The sequence below is a fragment of the Panthera onca genome, chromosome X (genome assembly GCF_046562875.1).
Source record: "Panthera onca isolate mPanOnc1 chromosome X, mPanOnc1 haplotype 2, whole genome shotgun sequence".
Lineage (NCBI taxonomy): Eukaryota > Metazoa > Chordata > Mammalia > Carnivora > Felidae > Panthera > Panthera onca.
The window spans coordinates 65,346,723-65,362,534 of NC_138357.1; positions in this window are offsets into that span (position 1 = coordinate 65,346,723).

A 15,812-nucleotide genomic window follows, 5' to 3' on the forward strand; every position below is an offset into this window, starting at 1 on the left:
TTCTCTTATTGATGTGATGTGTCACATTGATTGATTTGTGAATAATGAACCACCCTTGACACCCAGGAATAAATGCCAGTTGATTTCAGTGTGTGATTTTTTTAAGGTATTGCTGAATTTGATTTTCTAGTATTTTATTTAGAATTTTTGCATCTATGTTCATTAGGGATATTGGCCTATAGTTCTCTTTTTGTATAGCTGTCTTTATCTGGTTTTGGTATCAGGGTAATTATTGCTTAATATAATTAAGTTGGAAGTTTTTATACCTTTTCTAGTTCTTGGAATGTTTTGAGAAAAATAGGCTTTAACTTTTCTTTAAATGTTTTATAGAATTCTCCTGTGAAACTATCTTGCCCTGTTTTTTTGTTTGTTGTTTTTTGATTAATGACACAATTTCTTTGCTGGTTATTGCCTGTTCAAATTTTGCACTTCCTCCTGTTTCAGTTTTGGTAGTTTACATGTTTATAGGATTTTATCCAGTTCTTCTGAGGTGTCAAATCTGTTGGCATGTAGTTGTTGTTGTTTTTTTTTGTAGCATTTCTTTATAATTGTTTGTATTTCTGTGGTGTTGGTTGTTATTATCCTCTTTCATTTATGGTTTTATTTATTGAGTCCTTTTGTTTGTTTTTTTTTCTTGATAAGTCTGGCTAAAGATTTATTAGTTTTATTAATTTTTTTCAAAGTACCAGCTCCTGATTTCCTTGATCTGTTCTATTTTTTGTTTGTTTGTTTAGTTTCTATATCATTTATGTCTGATCTGATCTGTATTATTTCCTTCCTTCTGCTGGATTTAGGTTTTGTTTGTTGTTCCTTCCCTATGGCCTTTAGGTGCAAGTTTACGTTGTTTATTTGATATTTGTCTTTATTTTGGGGACACTCTTGTATTGCTATAAACTTCCCACTTTTGCTGCATTCCAGAGATTTTGGACCATTGTGTTTTCATTTTCATTTGTTTAATTGTCCTTTTTAAAAATTTCTTCTCTTATTTCTTGTTTGATCCCTTCATTGTTTAGTAGCATGTTACTTAACCTTCACGTATTTGTGGTCTTTCTAGGTTTCGTCTTGTGTTTGACTTCTAGTTTCTTCCATTTTGTTCAGAAAAGGTGTATGGTGTGATTTCAATCTTCCTGAATTTGTTGAGATTTGTTTTGTGGGCTAATATGTGGTCTCTTCTGGAGAATGTTCCAAGTGCACTTGAATGGAATGTGTATTCTGATGTTTTAGTATTCTGAATATATGTTAACTCCATCTGTTCCAATGTGTCATTTAAAGCCACTGTTTCCTTGTTGATTTTATGTTTGATGATCTGTCCATTAATACAATTGCAGTGTTAAAGTGCCCTAATATTATTGTTATTATATATTAGTTCTTTTATGTTTGCTATTAACTGTTTTATGTATTTATGTGCTCCTATATTGGATGCATAAATATTTATAATTCTTGTGTCTTCTCATTGGATTGTCTCCTTTGTTATATAGTGTCCCTCTTTGTTTCTTGTTACAGTCTGTTTTAAAGGCTATTTTGCCTGATGCGGCAACTAGGTGGCTCAGTCGTTTAAGCATCTGGCTCTTGATTTCAGCTCAGGTCATGATCTCATAGTTTGTGAGACAAACCTTGCATAGGCTTCTGTGGTGACAGCACAGACCCTGCTTGGTATTCTCTATCTCACTCTCTCTTTGCCCCTCCCCTTCCCTCATGCCTGCCCTTCAACTCTCTCAAAATAAATAAATAAACTTAAAAAAATTAAGGCAAATAGCCTTTGCTAAAAGGCAAAAAGTCTTTTATATCAGCCTTTTGCCTGATATAAGTATTGATACTCCAGCTTTATTTTGACATCCATTTACATTACAGATGTTTCTCCATCCTCTCACTTTCAATCTACAAGTGTCTTTAGGTCTGAAATGGGTCTCTTATAGGCCACATATAGATTATTTTCTATTCTGTCATCATATATTTTGATTGGAGCATGTAGTCCATTTATATTAAAATAATTACTGATATATGTTTATTGCCAGTTTATTACTTGTTTTATGGTATTTTTATGAAGATTTTCTCTGATCCACTCTTGTCTTTCTTTCTTTCATGGTTTGCTAATTTTCTTTACTGATATATCTGGATATCTATCTCTTTATTGTTTGTATGTATATGTATATATATATTTTTTTAATTTTTTAAAGTTTATTTATTTTTGAGAGAGAGACAGGGTGTGAATGGGGGAAGGGCAGAGAGAGAGAGAGAGAATATGAAGCGAGATAGCACAGGGCTCAAACTCATGAACTGTGAGATCATGACCTGAGCCAACGTCGGACAGTTAACTTACTGAGCCACACAGGCGCCCCTATTGTTTGTATATTTATTAGTGGTTTTGATGTATGGTTACCATTAAGTTTGTATATAACTTCTGCATATAGCAGTCTATATTAAGTTGATGGTCATTTAAGTTTGAACCCATTCTTTTCTCCTTTCCTCCCCATGTTTTCGGAATATACTTTTATATTTCATATCCATTTTTTTGTGAGTTCCTTGACTGATTTTTTACATAAATAATCACTTTTATTGCTTTTGTGTGTCCTACTTCTGTACCATTAGTTTTGGTCTCTTCTTTCCACTCAAAAAGTTCTTTTTAATATTTTTTGCATACTTGGTTTTGTGGTAATAAACTCCTTTAGTTTTTGTTTGTCTGGAAAATTATATCTCTCCTTCTATTCTGAATTATAGTTTTGTTGTATATAATATTCGTGGCTGTAGATTTTTCCCATTCAGTGCTTTGAAAATATGCCAGTCCCATCTGTCCTACAGTTTCTGTTAAAAAATCTCCAGCTAGCAATATGGGCTTTCCCTTGTAAGTTAATTATTTTTTTTGTCTCTCTGCTTTAATTTTATTCTTTATAACTATATTTTAGAAACTTAAGTATATATTTTTTACATTTAAATTTTATTTTATTTTATTTTTCAATATATGAAATTTATTGTCAAATTGGTTTCCATACAATACCCAGTGCTCATCCCAAAAGGTGTCCTCCTCAATACCCATCACACACCCTCCCCTCCCTCCCACCCCCATCAACCCTCAGTTTGTTCTCAGTTTTTAACAGTCTCTTATGCTTTGGCTCCCTCCCACTCTAACCTCTTTTTTTTTTCCCTTCCCCTCCCCCATGGGCTTCTGTTACGTTTCTCAGGATCCACATAAGAGTGAAACCATATGGTATCTGTCTTTCTCTGTATGGCTTATTTCACTGAGCATCACACCCCCAGTTCCATCCACGTTGCTACAAAAGGCCATATTTCATTCTTTCTCATTGCCACGTAGTATTCCATTGTGTATATAAACCACAATTTCTTTATCCATTCATCAGTTGATGGACATTTAGGCTCTTTCCATAATTTGGCTATTGTTGAGAGTGCTGCTATCAACATTGGGGTACAAGTGCCCCTATGCATCAGTACTCCTGTATCCCTTGGGTAAATTCCTAGCAGTGCTATTGCTGGGTCATAGGGTAGGTCTATTTTTAATTTTCTGAGGAACCTCCACACTGCTTTCCAGAGCGGCTGCACCAATTTGCATTCCCACCAACAGTGCAAGAGGGTTCCCATTTCTCCACATCCTCTCCAGCATCTATAGTCTCCTGATTTGTTCATTTTGGCCACTCTGACTGGCGTGAGGTGATATCTGAGTGTGGTTTTGATTTGTATTTCCCTGATGAGGAGCGACGTTGAACATCTTTTCATGTGCCTGTTGGCCATCCGGATGTCTTCTTTAGAGAAGTATCTATTCATGTTTTCTGCCCATTTCTTCACTGGGTTATTTGCTTTTCGGGTGTGGAGTTTGGTGAGCTCTTTATAGATTTTGGATACTGGCCCTATGTCCGATATGTCATTTGCAAATATCTTTGCCCATTCTGTTGGTTGCCTTTTAGTTCTGTTGGTTGTTTCCTTTGCTGTGCAGAAGCTTTTTATCTTCATAAGGTCCCAGTAATTCACTTTTGCTTTTAATTCCCTTGCCTTTGGGGATGTGCCGAGTAAGAGATTGCTATGGCTGTCAGAGAGGACTTTTCCTGCTTTCTCCTCTAGGGTTTTGATGGTTTCCTGTCTCACATTCAGGTCCTTTATCCATTTTGAGTTTATTTTTGTGAATGGTGTGAGAAAGTGGTCTAGTTTCAACCTTCTGCATGTTGCTGTCCAGTTCTCCCAGCACCATTTGTTAAAGAGACTGTCTTTTTTCCATTGAATGTTCTTTCCTGCTTTGTCAAAGATGAGTTGGCCATTCATTTGTGGGTCTAGTTCTGGGGTTTCTATTCTATTCCATTGGTCTATGTGTCTGTTTTTGTGCCAGTACCATGCTGTCTTGATGATGACAGCTTTGGAGTAGAGGCTAACGTCTGGGATTGTGATGCCTCCTGCTTTGGTCTTCTTCTTCAAAATTACTTTGGCTATTCAGGGCCTTTTGTGGTTCCATATGAATTTTAGGATGGCTTGTTCTAGCTTTGAGAAGAATGCTGGTGCAATTTTGATTGGGATTGCATTGAATGTGTAGATAGCTTTGGGTAGTATTGACATTTTGACAATATTTATTCTTCCAATCCATGAGCAGGGAATGTCTTTCCATTTCTTTATATCTTCTTCAATTTCCTTCATAAGCTTTCTATAGTTTTCAGCATACAGATTTTTTACATCTTTGGTTAGGTTTATTCCTAGGTATTTTATGCTTCTTGGTGCAATTGTGAATGAGATCAGTTTCTTTATTTGTCTTTCTGTTGCTTCATTGTTAGTGTATAAGAATGCAACTGATTTCTGCACATTGATTTTGTATCCTGCAACTTTGCTGAATTCATGTATCAGTTCTAGCAGACTTTTGGTGGAGTCTATCGGATTTTCCATGTATAATATCATGTCATCTGCAAAAAGCGAAAGCTTGACTTCATCTTTGCCAATTTTCATGCCTTTGATTTCCTTTTGTTGTCTGATTGCAGATGCTAGAACTTCCAACACTATGTTAAACAACAGTGGTGAGAGTGGGAATCCCTATCGTGTTCCTGATCTCAGGGAAAAAGCTCTCAGTTTTTCCCCATTGAGGATGATGTTAACTGTGGGCTTTTCATAAATGGCCTTTATGATCTTTAAGTATTTTCCTTCTATCCCGACTTTCTCAAGGGTTTTTATTAAGAAAGGGTGCTGGATTTTGTCAAAGGCCTTTTCTGCATCGATTGACTGGATCATATGGTTCTTCTCTTTTTTTTTTTTTATTAATGTGATGTATCACGTTGATTGATTTGCGAATGTTGAACCAGCCCTGCAGCCCGGGAATGAATCCCACTTGATCATGGTGAATAATTCTTTTTATATGCTGTTGAATTCGATTTGCTAGTATCTTATTCAGAATTATTGCATCCATATTCATCAGGGATATTGGCCTGTAGTTCCCTTTTTTTACTGGGTCTCTGTCTGGTTTAGGAATCAAAGGAATACTGGCTTCCTAGAATGAGTCTGGAAGTTTTCCTTCCCTTTCTATTTCTTGGAATAGCTTGAGAAGGATAGGTATTATCTCTGCTTTAAACGTCTGGTAAAACTCCCCTGGGAAGCCATCTGGTCGTAGACTCTTAGTTGTTCGGAGATTTTTGATAACCGATTCAATTTCTTCGCTGGTTATGGGCTGTTCAAGCTTTCTACTTCCTCCTGATTGAGTTTTAGAAGAGTGTGGGTGTTTAGGAATTTGTCCATTTCTTCCAGGTTGTCCAATTTGTTGGCATATAATTTTTCTTAGTATTCCCTGATAATTGTTTGTATCTCTGAGGGATTGGTTGTAATAATTCCATTTTCATTCATGATTTTATCTGTTTGGGTCATCTCCCTTTTCTTTTTGAGAAGCCTAGCTAGAGGTTTGTCAATTTTGTTAATTTTTTCAAAAAACCAACTCTTGGTTTCATTGATCTGCTGTACATTTTTTTTTAGATTTTATATTGTTTATTTCTGCTCTGATCTTTATTATTTCTCTTCTTCTGCTGGGTTTAGGCTGCCTTTGCTGTTCTGCTTCTATTTCCTTTAGGTGTGCTGTTAGATTTTGTATTTGGGATTTTTCTTGTTTCGTGAGATAGGCCTGGATTGCGATGAATTTTCCTCTCAGGACTGCCTTTCCTGCATCCCAAGGTGTCTGGATAGTTGTCTTTTCATTTACGTTTGTTTCCATATATTTTTAAATTTCTTCTCTAATTGCCTGGTTGACCCACTCATTCATTAGTAGGGTGTTCTTTAACCTCCATGCTTTTGGAGGTTTTCCAGACTTTTTCCTGTGGTTGATTTCAAGCTTCATCGCATTGTGGTCTGAAAGTACGCATGGTATAATTTCAATTCTTGTAAACTTATGAAGGGCTGTTTTGTGACCCAGTATATGATCTATCTTGGAGAATGTTCCATGTGCACTCGAGAAGAAAGTATATTCTGTTGCTTTGGGATGCAGAGTTCTAAATATATCTGTCAAGTCCATCTGATCCAATGTGTCATTCAGGGCCCTTGTTGCTTTATTGACCGTGTGTCTAAATGATCTATACATTTCTGTAAGTGGGGTGTTAAAGTCCCTGCAATGACCACATTCTTATCAATAAGGTTGCTTATGTTTATGAGTAATTGTTTTATATATTTGGGGGCTCCGGTATTCGGCGCATAGGCATTTATAATTGTTAGCTCTTCCTGATGGATAGACCCTGTAATTATTATATAATGCCCTACTTCATCTCTTGTTACAGCCTTTAATTTAAAGTCTAGTTTGTCTGATATAAGTATGGCTACTCCAGCTTTCTTTTGGCTTCCAGTAGCATGATAAATAGTTCTCCATCCCCTCACTCTTAATCTAAAGGTGTCCTCAGATCTAAAATGAGTCTCTTGTAGACAGCAAATAGATGGGTCTTGTTTTTTTATCCATTCTGATACCCTATGTCTTCTGGTTGGCGCATTTAATCCATTTACATTCAGTGTTATTATAGAATGATATGGGGTTAGAGTCATTGTGATGTCTGTATGTTATATGCTTGTAGTGATGTCTCTGGTACTTTGTCTCACAGGATCCCCCTTAGGATCTCTTGTAGGGCTGGTTTCGTGGTGACAAATTCCTTCAGTTTTTGTTTGTTTGGGAAGACCTTTATCTCTCCTTCTATTCTAAATGACAGACTTGCTGGATAAAGGATTCTTGGCTGCATATTTTTTCTATTCAGCACACTGAAGATCTCGTGCCAATCCTTTCTGGCCTGCCAAGTTTCAAAAGAGAGATCAGTCATGAGTCTTATAGGTCTCCCTTTATATGTGAGGGCACGTTTATCCCTTGCTGCTTTCAGAATTTTCTCTTTATCCTTTATTTTGCCAGTTTCACTATGATATGTCGTGCAGAAGATTGATTCAAGTTACGTCTGAAGGGAGTTCTCTGTGCCTCTTGGATTTCAATGCCTTTTTCCTTCCCCAGTTCAGGGAAGTTCTCAGCTATTATTTCTTCAAGTACCCCTTTAGCACCTTTCCCTCTCTTTTCCTCCTCTGGGATACCAATTATGCGTATATTATTTCTTTTTAGTGTATCACTTAGTTCTCTAATTTTCCCCTCATACTCCTGGATTTTTTTATCTCTCTTTCTCTCAGCTTCCTCTTTTTCCATAACTTTATCTTCTAGTTCACCTATTCTTTCCTCTGCCTCTTCAATCCGAGCCGTCGTCGTTTCCATTTTGTTTTGCATTTCATTTAAAGCGTTTTTCAGCTCCTCGTGACTGTTCCTTAGTCCCTTGATCTCTGTAGCAAGAGATTCTCTGCTGTCCTGTATACTGTTTTCAAGCCCAGCGATTAATTTTATGACTATTATTCTAAATTCACTTTCTGTTATATTATTTAAATCCTTTTTGATCAGTTCATTAGCTGTTGTTATTTCCTGGGGATTCTTCTGAGGGGAATTCTTTCGTTTGGTCATTTTGGATAGTCCCTGGAGTGGTGAGGACCTGCAGGGCACTTCCCCTGTGCTGTGGTGTATAACTGGAGTTGGTGGGCGGGGCCGCAGTCCGACCCAATGTCTGCCCCCAGCCCACCGCTGGGGCCACAGTCAGACTGGTGTGTGCCTTCTCTTCCCCTCTCCTAGGGGCGGGATTCACTGTGGGGTGGTGTGGCCCGTCTGGGCTACTTGCACACTGCCAGTCTTGTGGTGCTAGGGATCTGGCGTATTAGCTGGGGTGGGTAGGCAAGGTGCACGGCGGCAGGAGGGGCAGGCTTAGCTAGCTTCTCCTTAGGTGATCCACTTCAGGAGGGGCCCTGTGGCAGTGGGAGGGATTCAGATCCACTGTCGGAGGTTTGGCTCTGCAGAAGCACAGAGTTGGGTGTTTGCGCGGAGTGACCAAGTTCCCTGGCAGGAACTGGTTCCCTTTGGGATTTTGGCTGGGGGATGGATGGGGGAGATGGAGCTGGCTAGTGCCTTTGTTCCCCACCAAACTGAGCTCTGTTGTCCGGGGGCTCAGCAGCTCTCGCTCCCTTTGTCCTCCAGCCTTCCTGCTTTCGGAGCAGAGCTGTTAACTTATGACCTCCCAGACGCTAAGTTGCTCTTGCTGTGGGAACACACTCCATCCGGCCCCTCCGCTTTTGCCAGCCAGACTCGGGGGCTCTGCTTGGCCGGCGGGCCACCCTTCTGCCCAGGCTCCCTTTTGCCAGTCCATGGAGCGCGCACTGCTTCGTCACCCTTCCTACAGTCTTCCGTGGGCCTCTCTTCTGTGCTTGCCTCGGGAGACTCCGTTCTGCTAATCCTCTGGCAGATTTCTGGGTTATTTACGCAGGTGTAGGTGGAATCTAAGTGATCAGCAGGACGCGGTGAGCCCAGCTTCCTCCTATGCCGCCATCTTCCAACCGCCCCCTAGAAACTTAAGTATATTATGTCTTGGTGTTGTTCTGCTTTTGTTGATTTTGTTGGCATTCTCTGTGACTCTGGAATATGTATATCTGTGTCTTTTCCCAGATTAGGAAAGTTTTCAGCTATTATTTCTTCAAATACATTTTATGCACCCTTTTATCTCCCTTTTTCTTCTGGAACTCCTATAATAAAAATGTTACTATATTTGATGGAGTCACTGAGCTCTCTAAAGCTATTCTCAGTTTACGTAATATTTTTTTTTCACCAGAACCTGGCACTTAGGAAAGTATCCAATATGTGTTGCTTGTGCCCTGCTGTTGTTTCTGAGTTGCTTTTGCTTTCAGTGGAGTTTTATGCACTGACTCTCTTTTGTGGTGTGTGCATGTTCTCTGTGGTGTTAGGGGGACCCAGGCAGGTCAGCTATGAATGGCCATACCTGTTGAGAGTTGGGATTGTGGTGGTAGTGTTAGGAAAATATTCACTGGATCACTAACTTTATGTTGGATCTTCTAATCACTGTGGTGGCTGGGAGCTACAAGTTGGTATGGTTGGGCATGAAATGCTTTGCACAGCCTAAGGATGATGGCTGGTATGGCTGGGCCCAAGGCATGGTGGTAGCTGGGGGCTCAAGGCTGGACATGGTGCAGCACCTGGGCACTACACAGTGGTAAGGCGTGATGCTTGGGGGAAGCTGTAAACCTATGGCTAAATGAAGCATCTGGTAGTGGTGGTTCTTCATGGTGTGGCAGCTGGTCAGGGCACAGCCACTGGTCATGGCACACAGAAGCCATCTGTGCACCTGGCAGCTGGGCAGGATGTGCGTGTACACCTTTAACAAAATTTTCTCTATGCCCAGGGCCCAGTCTAGCAGGAATGCAGTAGGTGACTCCTCAGAAGAAATCTTGGGTGTGGCCCACTGCTAGCAGGGTAGGGGTAATGTGTCTGTCCAGAGCCACCTCCCACACATAGCACTGTGTATATGCTTGTGGACTTGGAAGGAAAATGGCACCTGCTAGCCTCCTCATTTTTTTAGAAGTTCCCCAACATACTCTGAAATCAATATGAACATAACGGTCTCCTGTTTGTCCCTGGTGTTGTGTAAACTGCCATTTTTATACTGTCTCCCTGCACAGGATGCTGTCTCCCCTAAGGCAGTGACCCAGGAATTACTCACGCTCCTGGCTCTCCCAGGGCTGAGCCAGCTGACTTTCAAATCTCCAGGCTCCAAGTCCCGCTGGTTATATAAACTCATGAAATTCATCCCTTTTGGTTTTCAAATTCAGACTTTCTGGGGATTAGTCTTCCCTGTGTGAGCTCTCTACTGAGAGGGCTCATTTCTGTCTTCTCTATGTACACAGCTCCCTCCCTCTTGTGGGAAGCTTCCCTCCACCTTTCTGACCTTCCTAACCTTTCAGATGCAGCTTCTTCTCTATATTTAGTTGTGGAGTTTGTTCTGTCAGGCTTCTGATAACTCACTGCTTTATTGACTTGTATGTGGATGATATCATATGTTTATTGCAGCATTATTTATAATAGCCAAGATACGGAAGCAACCTAAGTGCCCACTGATAGATGAATGGATATAAAAGATGTGATTATATGTAGATATAGATATAGAAACAGAAATATATACATATCAGCCATAAAAAAAGAATGAAAACTTGTGATTCACAACAACATGGATGGACCTTATCATGCTAAGTGAAATACCAGAGAAACACAAATACCATATGATTTCACTTACATGTGGAATCTAAGAAACAAAACAAGCAATCAAACAAACAAATTGGTAACCACAACAAAAATGAAGAAAATGACTCATAAATGCATATAACAAATTGGTTATTGCCAGAGGGGAGGAAGTAAGAGGGATGGGCAAAATATATGAACAGGATTAAGAGATACAAAATTCCAGCTATAAAATAAGTAAGTCACAGGGAGAAAATTATAACATAAGGAATATAATCAATAATATTGTAATCACACTGTATTGTGACATATGATAACTACATTTATTGTTATGAGTATTGCAATATGTGTAAAATTGTCAATTCCCTACACTGTACACCTGAAATATATAATATTGTATATCACCTATATGTCAAAGAAGTAGATGATTGATAGGTAGATAGATACTTAAAGATATTATGAAAGTTAAAGGAAACAAAGGATGATGTACTTTGTACATAGTAGTTGCTCAATAGACCATCGTCATAATCCAGCCACATATATAAGAAACATTAGAATTGTCTTTATTGCTTCCACCTTCCTTATTCACCATACAAAAACAATCTCCAAGTCCTGTTAACTTTATATTCAAAATGTTTCTCAGATTCATCATTTCCTCTATTTTCATTGTTAGAATCTATTATCAGCCCCTCGTTATTTATTTGTATTGCAACAGCCTCCAAATTGTTTATTCCCTCCAATGATACCAACGTCATCTTGTTACAATGCAAGTCTAATCAAGTTATTCCCTTGATTAAAACCTTTCAGTGGTTTCTCATTTGCTGCTAACTCAGACTCAAATTCAAGTTAGTCTTCACTTTTCTCCATATTCTGGCCCCACCTTAACCTTTCAATTGCATCTTACCCTACCTTTCTTCCAGGCATAGAACTCAGTTGCCAACCATGTCACTGTATCTTTTTACAAAGGATACAGAGTAAGAGCTTAATGGTTAACTCAGACAAAAGCCAGCAGTCTGAACCACAAACTGCATTTTGCAAGTTCAATAAATACAAATTTTCTGAAAGTCAACAGACTGTGGTATAGAAAAGACATTTCGGAGAATGACATTTTAAATCTTTGGGCTATGTTTGTCCCTTCAATTTTGAATGCTCCTCTCCCTATCTATTTTCCATTTTCTCCACTGTAATCTTATCTAAATCTCATATCTAATAAAGACCTACAACACAGGTAATCTCCTCTCTGAAGCTGTCCTAAATATTTCAGAACAGTTAATCAAACCTGATGGCACGAGTTAAAACATCTATCATGGGTGTATATGAATGAATTAATATGCACAAGAATTACTTGTTCAACTGAGAGAGAATTGAAGGAATATTTGTGAAAGGGACTTGCAAGAAAAGAACTTAGAAGTACTTTAGTGTTACTAATGTAGCATTGGAAAGAGGCCCTGAAGAAATCCTGCATGAAGTTTGGCTAAGGATTTTCTAGTTCCCATACCAGATGCTATACCCTCACATGACCTCTGTTTAGCCTTGGTGAAGATATCTGTATTCATAGGCATATGGTAGCTTCAAGTAGTTAGATTATGGCTTTTGAAGGCTGTATTGAATGGGACAATAATTTCTCCTATTTTTTCTAAATCATCCATCACACACAAAGCAAAACAAAAGATTACTTGATTTTTGGGTGTTGAGTTTGATGAGTTCTTTATAGATTTTGCATGCTAACCCTTTATCTGATATGTCATTTGCAAATACCTTCTCCCATTCTGTCGGTTGCCTTTTAGTTTTGCTGATTATTTCCTTCACTGTGCAGAAGCTTTTTATTTTCATGAGGTCCCAGTGGTTCATTTTTGCTTTTGTTTCCCTCGCCTCTGGAGACGTGTTGAGTAAGAAGTTGCTGCCGCCAAGATCAAAGAGGTTTTTGCCTGCTTTCTCCTCGAGGATTTGGTATTATGCTAAGTAAAATTAGTCAGAGAAAGAAAAAAATCATATGACTTCACTCATATGAGGACTTTAAGAGACAAAACAGATGAACATAAGGGAAGGGAAACAAAAATAATGTAAAAACAGGGAGGGGGACAAAACAGAAGAGACTCTTAAATATGGAGAACAAACAGAAGGTTAGTGGAGGGGTTGTGGGAGGGGGGATGGGCTAAATGGGTAAGGGGAACTAAGGAATCTACTGAAATCATTGTTGCACTATATGCTAAATAATTTGGATGTAAATTTAAAAAAATAAAAAAATAAAATTAAATACAAAAAAAAAAAAGAACAATAACCACAAAAACTACCCATAGTAAGCAAGCATGGAGATTCAGCTTGCAAAAAAATATAAGGTTCCAGAGTCATTGTGTCTTTTAATTTTTGCCTAGTAACATGTCATTTCATTCTTTTTTTGTGTGGCACTGGCTATAAGTTGCAGTACTAGTCTCAGAAACCAGATTGAGAACAACAGTAAAGGTTGAAAATCTAACAGTGCTGTGTCATTATGAATCAGTGGCAGGGAAATGTAGGAGTTCATTGAAAATAGGGAAACAGTTCACAGGAATTTTGTGAATTAAATTTTATAAGACTATCTCCCAGAGCTCTTGTGTGCTTTCCAAAGTATAAATTAAGCTCAGGCAGTGTGGGGGAGTTCCTTGGTAGACTCTCCAGACAGTAATGTCTGCCTAATAAGTCAGGTTCTGAGCTAAGTAGTAAGTGGAATCAGTCCTCCAAGAAGGTCAAAGCCAAGTACCCAGTTCAAAGCTAACATGAAACAGTGAGGTGAGAAGGAGGTTTCTAAACTGCCATCAAGGGCTAAGGTGGACCAGAGAAAGGAATCTCATTGTAGGTTGTTGTGGAGTCAGCACTGACCAAAAGAAGTTTATGAGCTGGACACTGCATTCATGCTGTGGGCTTCTAACTTTTTTAATTTTTAAGTTTGTTCGTTTATTTACTTATTTATTTATTTTGAGAGAGAGAGGGTGCAAGTGGAGGAAGGGCAGAGAGAGGGAGAGAGAGATAATCCCAAGCAGGCTCTGCACTGCCAGCACAGAGCACAATGCAGGGCTCAAACTCATGAACTGTATGATCATGGCCTGAGCTGAAGCCCAGCGCTTAACCAACTGAGCCACCCAGGCACCCCTTCTGTTTAACTTTCTTTAGAAAAGTATGAGGAATGAGATCTATTGCTTCATGTCTAAAAGAAAAAAAAATGCCCTCTTATCACAGACACCAGAGTGGACTGGGCTTTGATAAGCCATAACTACCAAACATCAGCTTCCACTTAATCAAGTACATTAGCCCTTAATAAGAGAGTCAGCCTGTCCTTTGAATCTTTGAAGCCAGGTATTGACTTCTTTTCTCTAGCTATGAAAGTCCTAGATGGCATCTTCTTGCAATAGAACTCTGTATCTTCTACATTGAGAATCTATTATTTAATGTAGCTACCTTAGGTAGATTATCTGGATAACTTTCTGCAGTTTCTACATCAACACTGGTGCTTCATCTTGCAATTTTGTGTTATGCAGATGCTTTATTTTCCTAAATTTCATGAACCAACCTCTGCTAGCTTCAAACTTTTCTTCTACAACTTCCTCAATCCTATTATCCTTCATAGAATTAAAGAGAATTAGAGCCTTAGTATAGATCAGGGTTTGGCTAAGGGAATGTAGCGGTTTTTATATTTTATCCATACCACTAAGACTTTCTCCATATCAGCAACAAAACTGTTTACTTTCTTATCTTTTCTGTGTTCACAGGAATAATATCTTTAATTTATTTCAAGAATTTTTCTTTGAGTTCACAACTTGATTAGCTGTTTGGTCCAAGAGGCCTAGAAATTTGCCCTTTTTAGCTTTTTACATGCCTTCCTTACTAAAGTTAAGTATTTTTGGCTTTGATTTAAATTAGAGATGTGGGGCTCATGGGTGGTTCAGTCAGTTAAGTGTCTGACTTTGGCTCAAGTCATAATCTCACAGTTCGTGGGTTCAAGTCCTGCATCGGGCTCTGTGCTGTCAGTTAAGAGCCTGGAACCTGATTCAGATTCTGTGTCTCCCTCTCTCTCTGCCTCTCCTCTGCTCTCTTTCTCTCAAAATAAATAAACATTAAAAAAATTAAAACAACATTAGAGATGTGTGTCTTTTCCTTTTACCTGAACAATTAGAGACCACTGTAGGATTACTAATTGGCCTAATTTCAGCATTATTGTGTCTCAGGGAATAGGGAAGTTCAAGGAGGGCAAAATAGGGAAACAGTTGTTCCGTGGAGCAGTCAGAATATACACAACACTTATGCATTGTTTGTGATCTTAAATGGGTGTCACTTCTGATGCCTCAAAATAAATACAATAATAATGTTAAAAATCACAGAAACATTGTGGAAACTGTTGGCAGAGTAGGAGGACTCTAAGCTTGTCATTTGAACACAGCTAGATAACTATCAAATCATTCTAAATACCAAAAAAATATCAACATGAACACTAATAGAATAAACTCCACAACTAAAGGGAGAGAAGAAACCACACTGATGAAGGTAGGAAGTGCGGATATGTGGTTTAGGGGAAAAACTGATGGCAGGTGCTGCAGAGGAAAGGGAATTATGGTTGCAGAAAAAGGCAAGATAGAGAGTAGCACACAGGAGAACACACAAGGAAAATATTTCTCCAAAGCTATTGGCTTGGAAAATTAGAGAGGCTGATTTTCATGATCTCATTCAAACTGTGGGGCTTAAAGACAGGATTTTCAAGGTCAGTGAGCTTGGCTGGGATAGAGCCCTGAGAACACTGCCCTATGCCTGGAGAGAATACCAGCAAAGAACTAAGGGGAACACAGGATGGAAACAGTGATCTGAAGAATACCTGGGGCATGCAGAGGGGAGATTCTTCATTCCACTTGGAGTGTATCGCTGAGAAGCTGCATTCATGGAGATGCCTCTATGGGGACAAAGGAGCAAGCTAGCACCATTTTCCTCCCCCACTCCTCAGCATAAACACAGAGCCACCTGTGGGAAGCAACACAGCAATGACACTGGCTGCTTAAACTGTTACACCAACTCCCACACACTTTTGCTCTGGAAGGACTGCCCTTCAGTGAAGCTTGCCTCAGTCCCAGTGCAGGGGTGGGGGCCCTTCTCCAGAAAGTCAAAAGACAGCCCAAGCCCCTGATCACACCACATCCCTAATGCCTGGAGTTTTAAAAATCAGCAGGTTTGGCTGGGATAGAGATCCAAGGACACTGAGATGCTCCTGGAGAGAAGGAGGGTAAACAACACA